The sequence below is a fragment of the Mandrillus leucophaeus genome, unplaced genomic scaffold (genome assembly GCF_000951045.1).
Source record: "Mandrillus leucophaeus isolate KB7577 unplaced genomic scaffold, Mleu.le_1.0 Scaffold379, whole genome shotgun sequence".
In the NCBI taxonomy this organism is placed as follows: Eukaryota; Metazoa; Chordata; class Mammalia; order Primates; family Cercopithecidae; genus Mandrillus; species Mandrillus leucophaeus.
The window spans coordinates 1,276,265-1,291,424 of NW_012104020.1; the positions used below are offsets into that span (position 1 = coordinate 1,276,265).

Genomic DNA, 15,160 nt, shown 5'->3' on the forward strand with positions numbered 1-15,160 from the left:
GGTAGTTTGTATTTCTGTGGGATCGGTGGTGATATCCCCTTCATCATTTTTTATTGCGTCTACTTGATTCTTCTCTCTTTTATTCTTTATTAGTCTTGCAAGCGGTCTATCAATTTTGTTGATCTTTAAAAAAAAAAAAAGCTAGCAGAAGGCAAGAAATAACTAAGATCAGAGCAGAACTGAAGGAGATAGAGACACAAAAACCCTTCAAAAAATCAATGAATCCTGGGGTTCAAATTACAGTTAGGAGCTTCTCTTTATTAAAGGGGCCCTTATGTACTGAAGTGAAAATCTTTTATGATGGGATTGTAATAAATTAAACAATGACTTTTTTAGGGCAATTTCTTATAGTTATTTCAAATGTAGGCAAACGATGCCACACTGGACTGCAATTCAGAAAAAGCAATTCTTAAAAGAACCAATATATTGCAACCTAGGTTCTCAAATTCCTGCTAATTTGAATGAAGCCAGGAATATATTTTATAAAATCTGAAATGTCTATGTGTCTTTCAGTCAACCCTTATTGAATATTGCTTCTTTTAACAGAGTTTGTAATAAATATTGGGTGACAAGTGTCAAAGTTTTACTCCCTGGTAAAATGCCCGAAGGATAACTGTTCTCTGTTGGCCAATTTAACACCAATTCGTGTGCTGTAACAAACGTAGTGGGATAATATTTAGAGCAATTAACTGAGGTTTGCTTTCATTCTTTGCTTTTCTTCCCATCATTCAAGCAGTAGTTATATGCAGGGGCGGAAAAACTACACCTGCGTCCTTGTAGGATCCCTGCTGGGTCTGAGCATTAAACTGACACGACAGAATAATAGGAGAAAACCGTACAAATTTAGTTACAAGTTTTATATGGCACAGGAGTCCTCTTAAGGAAATGAAGGCCCAAAGAAGCACTTAGAGTCAGTTACTTATGTATTGGATTGGACAAAGAACAGCAAACTGTGAAAATGTGACTAAATTATATGGGGAGTCTTAAAAGATAAGAGTTATTCTAACAACGTCTGTACAGTATTCTGTTGGTCTCAACTTCTCATCCTTGAAGATAACAATTATGCCTTTCCTTATAGTATAGGGAGAGTTACTTTCACATGGGAATTTCATCTTCTGCTTTGAAGAAACAGCACAAAGGTCAGGTGATCTTCTCATATCTGTTGCTTTTCAAGTGTCTTTAACTTAGTCAATATGCCAGAATAGCATATTTTAACCCCCTCAGAGGAAAGATAGAGTCTCAAAAAAAGAAGTTATATAAGTTTCTGAATGGGATATATATCTGGGAACAAAGCCCCAAAATGCATAACATAATGACTATGTATATGTCTTATACACACACACACGCATAAATAACTATATATTTATATATATTTAATATATATTAATATATATATGAGTCTCTCTCTCTCTATATATATATATACTATATATGACCAAAAATAGATGACCAAAAACTCTCTCTCTCTCTCTAATAGAGATAATCCATTCTCTAATAGATATCAATATCCATTCTCTAATAGAGAGAGAGAGAGAGAGAGAGCACCTGTGAGAGACAGAGCCTCACTCTATCACCCAGGCTAGAATGCAGCAGCATGATCATAGCTTACTACAGCCTCTACCTCCTGGGTTCAAGTAATCTCCCACCTCAGCCTCCCAAATAGCTAGGACTACAGGCATGTACCACCATGCCTGGCTAATTTTTAAATTTTTGTAGAAACAGAGTCTATGTTGCCCAGGCTGTTCTTGATCTTCTGGCTCAAGAGATCTTCCCACCTTGGCCTCCCAAAGCCCTGGCATTACAGGTGTGAGCCACCACATCCAGCCTCGAATGTATATTTTTAACCAGCAGCTGAGACAAAAGTTCTAAAGTTCTAAAAGCCTAGACTTTAAATGGAAAATGCTGGGCTCTTAAGAAACAATGGAGAATCATAAAGTAAAGAAGAATGCAAAATGTGGCATCAAAGCAGTTATTCTATCAATGGGAAATTGTGACCAGCTGATGAGAGAAGGAGGTTGGAGTGCATGTGACTAGAGTTTAGAGGTTGTCTGGTTCCCTAAGTCAGGGTTAGCACCTGATCTTCCATTCCTGAGCTCCAATCATGGTTGGAGATTGAGGGCAACATTATTGACACCCCTGGAAATTCCAGGTAGGTTGGAGGAAATTTAAGAGGAAATTTAAGAACAACGGGCACTTATACTTCATTTTCTAAGTGTAGCTCAGAGACTACAAGCTTCATAGAGAAGTGCTAAATTCAACATGGCACTAAAGAGAAAGAGTAGCAGCTATAGAAGGTAGGGTGTAGGTAGATGGGCCTGAAGATACTCCCTTTCACTCCTGTGGCCAGAGGAAAGATGATGACTATTCCTAAATACCTGTGTGTAAAGGACAGTGGGTGTGCAGAGATGATGACTGTGAAAGTTCTGGGAGTACTCTCAAGAAGACACCTGGGTTAGGACAAGAAGAACTATGGACATAAATAGCAAATACCAAAATAAAACTTCCAGATGACTCAATGAGATGAAGTACATACACCACAGTCACAGTCAACAAGTACCATGGCTGGCACTGAGCTAGACTCTCCTTTATCTGATGGCAGGATTCTATATAAGCACCCCCACCCCCCAAAATATGGGCAAAAGATATGAACACACAATTCATGGAATCACTATGTACTCAATAGATGACCAAAAATAGTTTTTAATGATAATACCTATCGCTGATACGAATAGAAGAAAAACATTTCTCAAATATTCCTGGTGAAAATTTAATAGTTGTATCTTTGCAAAGCATTCTGGATATATCTACTTAAATAAAAAATACATACATGCTTCAGCCAGGCAAGCCATTCCTGAAATTTGTATTCCATAGAAATAAAAGCATTAGTAAATTAAAAATACACATACAAAGAAAATTCTTGATGCATTGTTTATAAACGAAGAAAAAGAGAAAGAGAGGTTAATGAAATACTATATAAGGGAATGCTTTAAAGCCTCCCTATTTCCTGAGATACAACAATATTAAAATTAGGCCAATTAATAACCCTAAAAAGGGTTATTAATTGTATTCAAGTGAAAGGAAGAGTCACATAACTCTCACTTTAAATCAAAAGCTAGAAATGATTCATCTTAGTAAGGAAGGCATGTTGAAAGCCAAGAGGTGGCTGAAAGCTAGGCCCCTTGCTCCAGTTAGCCAAGTTGTGAATGCAAGGAAAAGTTTTTGAAGGAAGTTAAAAGCACTACTCCCACGAAGACACAAGTGATAAGAAAGCAAACAGCCTTATTTCTGAGAGAAGTCAATGTCTGGCTTCAAAGCTTCAAAGGACTGGCAGATTCTCTTAGAGGCTAGTGCAACCGGTGACTTTCAGTTGAAACCAGCGCTCATTGACCATTTCAAAAATCCTAGCCCTTAAGAATTATGCCAAATCTACTCTGCCCGTGCTCTATAAAGGAAACAGCAAAGCCTAGATGACAGTAGATATGTCTGTGGCATAGTTTACTGAATATTTTAACACACTGTGGAGACTGACTGCTCAGAAAAAAAGATTCCTTTCAAAATATTACTGTTCATTGAGATGCACCTGGTTACCCAAGAGCTCTGATGGAGATGTACAAGGAGATGAATGTTGTTTTCACTCCTAGTAACACAATATCCATTCTGCAGCCCATGGATCAAGGAGTCGGTCATTTTGACATTCAAGGCTTGTTACTTAAGAAATACATTTCATAAGGCTATAGCTTCCATAGATAGTGATTCCTTTGATGGATCTGGGCAAAACAAATTGAAAATCTTTTATAAATAATTCACCATTCTAGGTGCTCTCGCCACTGTTCCATCTGTGATTGAGCACCCTTTCTGCAGAAAGGAAAGACTGCCTTGCTGAGAGATCTTTTGTCTCCATGCTGACTTTTCTTCGTGGCACTGATTATCTATTTCTAACAATTTTGGTATTTCTAACAATTTTGGTGGCCCGTATGGGGATACATTCTCCTCTGGTGTTGGTCTCTGGTCCTTTCTCATGAGGAGGCGCCCCGCCACCTCTTGCGGTGGCCTCAGGGGTAAGGGACCGAGACCCACCTGGTGTGACGAATAAACCCAGACTCTCAGCAACACGGGAAGAAACCAGCCAGCAACCTGGGGTAAAGGATCCTCACATACTGTGGTGATGAGTCTGTGCACAGACCAAGGAAGGAGAAGCCGCAGGAGCCGTCTTTTAGCACAGCTACCACCCTTAGAATTTCTGGTAAACCAGCACCAGCCTGAGAACCACATCCTCATCAAAGGGTGGAAAGAAGGGAAACTCAAGCCAGCCTGGGAAGGACCCTACCTTGTGCTGCTAACCACCGAGACTACTGTTCGTACAGTGGAAAGGGGATGCACACATCACACCCGAGTCAAGCAAGCGCCATTATCATCAGAATCATGGGCCATTGTTCCTGGATCAAGCCCTACCAAATTAAAGCTAAGAAAAGCTTAGTCTATCCATCTTTTTCTTTGCTTTCCTTCCCTCTAACTATCCCTCATTGTGTCAACAGTGTAACCAAATCAGATTCACCACAGGTTATAACATTTGATGCTTGCCTTGTTATACCTTGTGGCGGTTTGCAAAGCCAGAGACAACTCTCTACTTCAGAAAAATACCTCTGCCCCTCCAGGGAGGCCACTGCCACCCCTGCATCTTGCTTGTGGTGGAGGTACCAAGATACCCCAAGTTGAAATTTATATGCTCAGTGAGTGAATGTCATCTGGATCAAGGCTGGACCTCCGAGGAGGGATGTGCCGACTTAAAGCCATACCTCTACCTTACTAAAGGGATTGCCCCACCCGCCCCCCGCCAATTGTCAATCCCACCAGTGTAACCCAGTGCTTATATCCATTACTGTTTCTACCACTAGCAACTCTAACCCCATTTTAGAGCGTATCTATGGTTTAGGATTAGAAGTCACTGGAAAGGATCCTATAGGCTTCTTTAAAATGCGCTTTGTTCTCCCTCCTCCACCTCCTACAACTGCCCTTTTCTCAAACCTATGAAATCAAACTACACCTTGCCTCATGCCAAATGACAAAAGCAAAGTCTCAGTAGTAGAAGTAGAAGACCTAAGGCAAACCAGTGCTACTGAAACAGGGTATAAAGATGTAAATGCTTTGTTAGAATGGATTAAATATTCCATTTGCACTTTAAACAAAAGTGACTGTTACACTTGTGTGTACGGTAGGCCAGAGGCCCAGGTTGTCCCCTTTCCACTAGGATGGTCCTCAAATCAAGTGGACATGGAGTGCATGGTAGCTCTTTCTCAAGATTCCACTGCCTGGAATAATGAATTGTGCCAAGCTCTTTCTCTGCTATTTCCTGAAGTTCAACACCCTGTGGGTCAGCCCCCACAGGTCATCCATCCTCCATCTTCCAAAACCAATGTTACCTTGTGTCTCCAATGACAAGGGGAAAAATTTGGCATTCCTTGGAGACTTAATAGGATGCAGTGAAGTCAGGCACTTCCAAGAGCTGACCTATCAGTCCGCCCTTATCCATCCCGGAGCAGATGTATGGTGGTATTATGGAGAACCTTTACCGGACACTCTGCCAAATAATTAGAGCAGTACCTATGCTCTAGTCCAACTGGCTATCCCTTTTACCCTGGCATTTCATCAATCAAAAAAAGAAAAATATAGCCTCAATTCTTACCTCTTTAACAACTATAATAAGGTATACTCCTTCTTCTTAGGTGCTGTGTTGTACCATACATCCAGAAGTTAATCAAAACAAGCTAAGCCAAGACATGTTAAGTGAGTTTGAAGAGGAAACTATAAAATAAAAGAGGAGGAAATTGTAGAAAGTAGAAAAGTTCCTCTTCAAAGCTCGTCATGGTTGAAAAATAAAATAATAGACACTAGGAATAATAGCTCCTTACTCTAAAGCCTCCTATCAACTATTAGTTCTTACAGTTTAGCCCAGTTAGTTGCTTTGGCTTACTCAGGCATGTCTGGATAGGCCCAGGCAAATCTTAGCTCATAGCTTGTGCCCCTTGCTTATTTGGAAATGTTTTTGCTTCCTTAAACCTTTCGTAAGCAACTTCCTCTCATTCTTTGTTCTTCCCTGCACTTACCCATTTAGGGAAGTTTTAAGCTATTAGCAAAGCGGGTATCAGTTTAAGAGTGTGAGGTCCAGCTCCAGCCAATGGATGCAGGACACAACAGTAAAGACGACCCAGATGCATAAGGGATAAATATGTCTGCTTTTCCTTTGTTCAGGTGTGCTCTTGCCATTGTTCCATATGCAATTGAGCACCCTTTCTGCAGAAAGTAAAGATTGCCTTCCTGACAGAAAGAAAGAAAGAAAAAAAGAAAGAAAGAAAGAAAAAAAGAAAGAAAGAAAGAGAAAGAAAGAAAGAAAGAGAGAGGAAGGAAGGAAGGAAGGAAGGAAGGAAGGAAGGAAGGAAATAATTCGCCATTTTAGATGCCATTAAGAACATTTGTGATTCATGGGAGGAGGTCAAAACATTCAGCAGTGACAGGAGTTTGGAAGAAGATTTCAACTCTCATGGATGACTTTGAGAGCTTTAAGACTTCAGTAGACAAAATAGCTGCAGATATAGTGGAAATAGCAAGAAAATTTAGAATTATAATTGGAGCCTGAAGATGTGACTGAATTGCTGTAATCTCATGATAAAATTTGAATGCATGACAAATTTTTTCTAATGGATAAGCAAAGAAAATGGTTTCTTGATATGGAATCTACCCCTGGTGAAGACATGAGCATTGTTGAAATGACAACAACGGATTTAGATTATCACGTAAACTTAGTTGATAAAGCAGCAATAGGATTTGAAAGAATTGACTCCAATTTTGAAAGAAGTTCTATTGTAGATAAAATGCTATCAAACAGCATCGCATGCTACAGAGAAATCATTCGTTAAAGGAAGAGTCAATAGGTGCAGCAAACTTCATTGTTGTCTTATTTTAAGAAATTACCACAGCACACACCCACCTTCAGCAACCACAATCCTGATCAGTCAGTAGCCAACAACATTAAGGTACAACCTTTCACCAGCAAAACAGCTATGACTTGCTGAAGGCACAGATGATCATTAGCATTTTTTAGCAATAAAGTGTTTTTAAATTAAGGTGTATACTTGGTTAGGCGATTAATCTATGGTGCCCTTAAGAAACTACAGTTTAAGCTATTGCACACTTAATAGACTACAGTATAGTATAAACATAACTTTTTTTTTTTTTTTTTTTTTTTTTTGAGATGGAGTCTCACTCTGTCTCCCAGGCTGGAGTGCAGTGGCACAGTCTTGGCTCACTGCAACCTCTGCTGCGTAACTTCAAGCGATTCTCCTGCCTCTGCCTCTGCCTCTGCCTCTGCCTCTGGAGTAGCTGGGATTACAGGTGTGCACCACCATGCCCAGCAAATTTTTGTATTTTTAGTAGAGATGGGGTTTCGCTGTGTTGGCCAGGCTGGTCTCGAACTCCTGACCTCGAGTAACCCACCTGCCTCAGCCTCCCAAAGTGCTGGGATTACAGGTGTGAGCCACCACACCCAGCCATAAACATAACTTTTTTAAGCACTAACAAACCAAAGTGAATTTCTGTGACTCGCTTTATTGCAATATTCATTTTATGGCCATTGTCTGGAACTGGACCTGTGGTATCTCTAAGGAATGCCTGTCCTGATATCAGGAAAGAAAGAGGGAACATCACTACAGACCCTGCAAACATTAAAAGAATGATAGGAAACATTATGAACAACTTTATGCCAATGAATTTGCAAATTACATTAAATGGATAAATTCCTTAAAAGACACAAATTACCAAATCTAACTCAAAAGAAAATAGGAAAACTAGATATCCTTATATGTATAAAGAAGTATAATTAATACCACTAAAAAAACATTCCACAAACAGAATGCCTGGCCCAGATAGCGTTACTAATAAATTCTACCAAACATTTAAGGAAGGGATAATTTCAAATCTACATAAACTCTTAAGAGAAGAGGAAGGAACATTTCCCAACTCATTTTATGGGGCCAGTATTATTTTGATATGAAATCCAGATAAAGATATTTCAATAAAAGAAAACCATAGACTAACAGTCCTCATGAACATAGACTCAAAAATCTTTAAGTTAATTTTAACAAATCGGTTAAGCAGTACATTAAAAATGATCAAATAGAGCTTAATCCAGGGATACAAGGGTGGTTTAACATTCAAAAATCAGAGCTGAGCATGGTGGCACGTGTCTATAATCCCAGCTAATGAGGACACTGAGGTAAAAGGAGTGCTTGAGCCCAGGAGTTTGAATCCAGCCTGGGCAACATAGTAAGACCACCCCCATTTCTTAAAAAAAAAAAAAAAAAAAACTGTCGAAACAATTCATCACATTAGGAGACCAAAAAACAAAACTATATAACTGTGACAAAATTCAACACTCATTTATGATAAAAAAAAAATTTTAAAAACCTCTCAACACACTAAAATTTCTTCAACCCAATAAAGCACATCTATGAATAACTTACAGCTATACTTACAAAGGTAAAAAATTTAATGATTCCCTCCTTATAACAAGGACAAGTCAAGGATATCCACTCTTACCACTTTTATTTTACATTGTACCGGAGGTACTAGTCAATTAAATAAAGCAAGAAAAAAAAAGAAAACTCTCTTATTCACAGACTACATGATCTTCTGTGTAGAAAATCCTAAGGAATCTCAAGAAAAAAGTTGAATTCACTAAAACAAATACATAAATTTAGCAAGGCTTCAGGATGTAAAAATCAATACATGAAAGTCAATTGGATTTCCACATACTAGCAAAGAAATATTGGAAGATGAAATTTGTAAATGCCATTTATAATAACATCACACACATGAAATACTTAGAAATAAATTTACCAAAGTATTTGCAAATATCTACAGGCTGAAAACTATGAAATATTGTTAAGAAATGAAAGACCTAAATAATAAGAATGATCCTTTATTGTTTCTGTCAAAGACTATATTAATGAGTCAAAAAATTAAGTATTGTTAGTCCCCAAATTGACTTACAAATCCAACACGATTCCAATCCAAATCCCAGTGAACTTATTTACAGAAATTGACAAACTATTCTGAAATTCGTGTGGCATTTCAAAGGACTCACAACAGCCAAAACAATGTTGACAAAAAATAGACATCACCAAAATAAAAAATTCTGCTCTTTGAAAGATACTAGAATGAAACGACAGCTATAGACTGGGAGAAAATATTTGTGATACATTTAATGACAAAAGACTTGCATTTTGACCATATAAAGACTCCTACAACTTTATAAAACAACCCAATTTTAAAAATCATGGGCATGCCAGAAAAGAAGATATAGGTATATCCAATAAGCACATGGAAATATGTTCAGTTATTCATCAGATTATAATTTATCTGATCAATTATTTATCAGATAAATAATCATGAATTTTTCATGCAAACTGAAGCCACAGTGAGATAAAAATTAAACCTACTAGAATGAATAAAATTTAAAAGACTGGCAGAGTACAGTGGCTCACGCCTGTAATCTCAGCACTTTGGGAGGCCAAGGTGGGCAGATCAGTTCAAGCTGGCAGTTCAAGACCAGTTTGGCCAACATGGCAAAACCTTGTCTCTACTAAAAATACAAAAATTAGCTGGGCGTAGTGGCCATACCTGTAATCCCAGCTACTGAGTGGCTGAGGCACGAGAATTGCTTGAACCTGGGAGGCGGAGGTTGCAATGAGCCAAGATCACACCACTGCACTCCAGCCTGGGCAACAAAGCAAGACTCTGTCTCACAAGAAAAAAAAAAAAATCTGATATTCATTATAATTAAAAAGAAAAAAAACTGACAATACCAAGTGTTGGGAAAGATATGGAACAACTTAAATTCTCTTAGATTGCTGGTAGGAATTATACAACCACTTCAAAAACAGTTTTGACAATTTCTTAAAGAGTTCAATATACACTCCCCATATGACCTAGCAATCAGCAATTTCTCTCCTAGATTATGCACCTAGGATAAATGAAATGAAAGAAATTAAATCATATAATTAAAACTAAAAGACTTATACATGACTGTTCTTAGCAGCCTCATTCATAATAGCTTTAAGCTGGAGACAACCCAAATGTCCATCGACTTGTGGATGGATAAACAAATTGTAGTATATTCACACGATGGAATACTACTCAGTAATAAAAGAGAATGAACCACTGATACAATAACACTGATGAATCTCAAAAATATTATTCTAAGTGAAAGAAGGCTGAACCAAAGAATTCGCCATTATTTTATTTATATAAAATTATAGAAAAGGGAAAAGTAATTTACAGCAATAGAAAGCAGATCAGTGGTTTCCTGGGACCATGAGTGAGGGGACTGATTAAGAAGGGACATAAGTGGCCAGGCACGGTGGCTCACGCCTGTAATCCTAGCACTTTGGGAGGCCGAGGCAGGTGGATTGCTGGAGCTCAGGAGTTCAAGACTAGTCTGGGCAACATGGCAAACCCCCTTCTCTACTAAAAATACAAAATATTAGCCAGATGTGGTGGCATGTGCCTGTGGTCCCAGTTACTCAGGAAGCTGAGGCAGGAAAATCACTTGAACCCGGGAGGTGGAGGTTGCAGTGAGCCAAGATCGTGCCACTACACTCCAGCTTGGGCAACAGAGCTAGACTCTGTCTCCAAAAAGAAAAAAAGAAAGAAAGAAAGAAAAAAAAGAGAGACATAGGGAGCTTCTGGGGATGATGAAAATGTTCTACAGCTTCACTGTGGTGGTACACATGAGTGTATACATTGTCAAAACTCATTGAACTATACACTTAAAATTGGTGCATTTTATTGAATCTATACTTCACTAAAGTTGATTTAAAAAGACAAGAATGGTCTGGGCACAGTGGTTCACACTTGTGAGGGCAATATAGTGAGACCCCCTCTCTACAAAAAATAAACAAAAATTACCTGGGTATCGTGGTGCATGCCTGTAGTCCTATCTACTCAGGAGTCTGAGGCAAGAGGATCAATTGAGTCTAGGAGTTCAAGACCTGCCTGGGCAACATAGTGAGACCTGGTCTCTACAAAAATAAATAAATACATAAATACACAATAAAATTACAAATAAATAAAAAATAAAAAAATAAAAATTAGCTGAGTGTAGTCGCATGGCACCTGTAGTCCCAGGAGGCTGAGGCAGGAGGATAGCTTGAGCCCAGAAGTTAGAAGATATAGTGAGCTATGATCATGCCACTGCACTCTAGCCTGGGCAACAGAGTGAAACCTTGTCTCAAAGAAAACAAAAACAAAAATGAACAAACTAATCGATAATGATAAATATCAGAATAATCACCACCTTTGGAGGAATTATTGACTAAGAAATAGTAACGGAGCCTTCTGGCAGTGATGAAAATGTGCTATGTCTTTATTCGAGTGGCAAACATTCAGTGAGCTAAACACTTAGGGTTTGCATACCTCGTTGCATATTTGTTACTCTTTAATGAAAATTTTCTTAAGAATAATCACTTATGGTTGCTTGGGATGAAGTGCCTATTAAAAGAAAAGCTTTTGCTGCATTTAGCCATAATTACAATAGTGATGACCCCTGGGGTTGTCAGTGGGTGGGCTTCATCTCACAGTATTAGAGAGGTTACAGAAAGTAAAAGACACGCTCAGGACTTCAAACTCTCAGCTCAAATTGCAGTCAGAAAACCTGATCATTATATAGAAATCTCTATTTCTTATAGCTTCAGGGCAAATATGGATGAAAAATCAGCCCCCAAATAAATGTGACAGAATCAAGATGCAAGTTGAATTCACAGACTTGCCAAATCTTTTACATAAAAGTTAGCACATTAGAAAATAGATGAGACCCTGAAATTTGGAATAGTTACATATGGGTGTACTTGGAGGAATCTGAGACTTGAGCCACAATTCTCCCTAAGCTTTCCTTGGCAGGAGAAGCAATACCTTCTCTCCTGTCTGAGACTATTAGCTTTTCTTTCCTTAGAGATCCTTTAATAACTTGCCTTGGGGCAATTAGTTTGCAAGGAGATGTCTGTTTTCTTCACGATCCACCTGTACAACATTCATTGCCTTTAAATCCAAAATTGGAGACTCATCTCAGTATTTCTCCAGGAATACTAGTTCAAAGTCTGTCTTGAAAGATGAGTGTTGGTACTCCAACAGATCAGTAAGTTTTTGCTAATTTCTAGCAGCAGAAAGCTGGGTAATATGTGTGGGAATTGATTATAGTATTTTCAGACTAAGAAGGATAGATATAACTTTGGATTGCCTCAAATTTATCAATATTGGTATACTTTGCAGTATATACTTAGCAGTAATATTTTTGGTTTTAACAATTTTATTGGTAGATTAAATAAAACCTTGACTCAAAGATAGCCTATATTCAATGAGGTTGAGATGCCAGAACCTTCTTGGCTTACTATACAGTAAGAAATCTAAAGGCTTTCAAGATTTCTGAAATTGATTTTTCATATGTAGCCTCTATATGTGCACTTCTACCATATTGCCCAGGACAGCCCAAATGACATTCCCTTGAGAAATAACTAAAGAAATTAATGAGGGGAGCACCAACATCACTAAAAAGTTCTGTGGTAGCTGTCCTGGGGACAATGGTGAGAGTTACTGTCACTGAAGTAAACTCTCTAATTTCAAGGGAAATGATTGTCTTCTAGAGTGACAAAAGATACATGACATTTAACTACCAGAGACACGGCCCACTAGTCAAAGTTAGTGCTCATAAGTGTAATTAAACATGGTATTTTGATTCAGTCTCAAAGATCCAAGGCCATATTTTAACGGATCCAGTTTGTCTAGGACTCACACTGTGGTTGGTTCCTGAATATATACTTGGAATTACCATAATGAGTAGTGGGAGTTAAAGTGGCCATCTGAATGTTTTCTTGGTGATTACAGTTTCCTTAGGAATTAAATGGATAGGATACCTTCTAAATTATTACTGGATCTACTTACAGAAAAGCACTAACTATAGGTCCAGAAACATGAGTTGAGATACCACAATGGAGAATCTCAGTCTCTCACCCAGATGCCAGACTTAAGTCAGATAGTATACCCAGAACTCTTTGGTTGAAGGGAAGGTTGGGTCTCTTGGGGAAGAATTCTACAAGACTTCCTCAAGTATATATCATAGATTTTACTCTAGGCTTTACTCAAAGGGCCCGTAGCCATTTATTAGGGTGAATATGCATTGGCAAAGGAATATCACAGACTCAGGGATTACCAGATACTGATTCCAAGTTAACATCAATTCCTAGGATCCCAAAGCACTCCCATGGGCCACTGGGTAAAGTTAGGGTGTATAGATGTCAGACAATAAATGCTATTTTGGTCAAAAGTTATGTCACAGGCCCAATTAATCTATGGACTTAGCTATGGTTATTTCTGGTTCTTGGATGTTTAATTGGAATAGACACACAGCAACCAACAGAATCTTCACATTTGTTCTCCATATTGGGAACTGAGGACTATTATGGTAGGAAGGATCTGGTATTATGGTAACAGAAACTCCTGAACTTTCCCTGTCTGCCAGAATGTTAAAAAAAAACAAATACATAAGCAGATAACAAAAACAAAAAAACTCCACAGAGATAGATATGAAAATATATAAAGGATTTAGGGGAAGTAATCCTATCACATTCTTATCTAATTTTCCTGTTTTGTCTATGTAGAAGGTGGAGGATACATCTTTTTTTTTTTTTCTTTTGTGAGACAGTCTTACCCTGTCACCCAGGCTGGAGTACAGCTGCACGATTTCAGTTCACTGCAACATCCACCTCTTGGGTTCGAGCGATTCTCCTACCTCAGCCTCCCAAGTAGCTGGTACGCGTGCCACCATGCCTTCTAATTTTATGTTTTTAGTAGAGATGGGGTTTCACCATGTTAGCCAGGCTGCTCTCAAACTCCTGACCTCAGGTGATCCGCCTGCCCCAGCATCCCAAAGTGCTGGGATTACAGGCATGAGCCGCTGCACCCAGCCTACATCTTGAAGAATGTAGATTACTGTGGTTCTATTTATGTGGCTATTCCAGGTGTGGAATCTTTACTGAACCAAATTGACATAGTTCTCTCATTCACAACAACTATTGGTCTGGCAAATGCTGTTTTCTCTAGAGAAGTTTACAAGGACCAAAAGAAATTTGATTTCACCTGTCACGAATAGCAATACTTTTCATTGCATTCTCTTAGGGCGAAGGCAGTTCTTCTTTTCTGTATTGTAATCTAGTATACATAGACTTTGATTGTATTGACATATCACAGAACATTACATAGGTCCATGATATCCATCATGATGATTGGACTTGATTAGCTGAAAGCAGCATTAGATGCCTTGGTAAAGTAGCATTAGATGTCTTGGTAAGTAAGCTAATGTGTGTCAGAGGATGGGAGATAAGCCCCATAAAAATACAGGTTTATGGTCTTGTTAACATTTTTACTTTGGAAGGCCGAGGCGGGCGGATCACGAGGTCAAGAACCGAGACTACCCTGGCCAACATGGTGAAACCCTGTCTCTACTAAAAATACAAAAGTTAGCTGGGTGTGGTGGCATGCGCCTGTAGTCCCAGCTACTCGGGAGGCTGAGGCAGAAGAATTGCTTGAACCCAGGAGGCAGAGATCACAACTCCGTCTCAAAAAGAAAAAAGAAATTTTAGCAGTCCAGTAGTTCCAGGTGTAGGGTAAATTGTTGTACCGTGTGCCACCTACCACTAAAAAAGAGGCACAATGCCTATTGGATCTTTTTTATATTTTAAAAACAATTGTTGCCACATTTGCATGTGCTGCTTTTATGAATTAACTGAGCACATTTGTGTGTGTTACTTTTATGCATTAAATGAGTCATCAGCTTCCAGAGTGGGTCCCAGAGAAAGAAAAGGCTTTGTAGGCTTTTCTAAACTGCAGTGCAAAAACTCTTCTTTACTTTGTGCCTTATTATATAGAAGATCCTACAGTATTTAGAGGGAATATGGCAATTTGGAATTGCATTTGGAATGCTGTGGCAATTCAAACAATAAAATCGTATTGTAGTTCCCTTGAGTTTTGGAGCAAAGCTCTACCCTCTACTCAAGTTTGTGATTCTCTTTGAGAAAGTCCTCCTGTGTGTTTTTTTATTCCAATAATTCATAAA

The 15,160-nt window shown here is 38.6% G+C and overlaps 1 protein-coding gene across 1 annotated transcript in view; it reads left to right on the forward strand.

Annotated features, from left to right (window-relative positions):
* EFCAB5 (EF-hand calcium binding domain 5) overlaps positions 1–15,160 on the forward strand; it is a 170,793-nt gene that overhangs the window by 87,828 nt on the left and 67,805 nt on the right. The gene's annotated exons all lie outside the window — the stretch shown is intronic.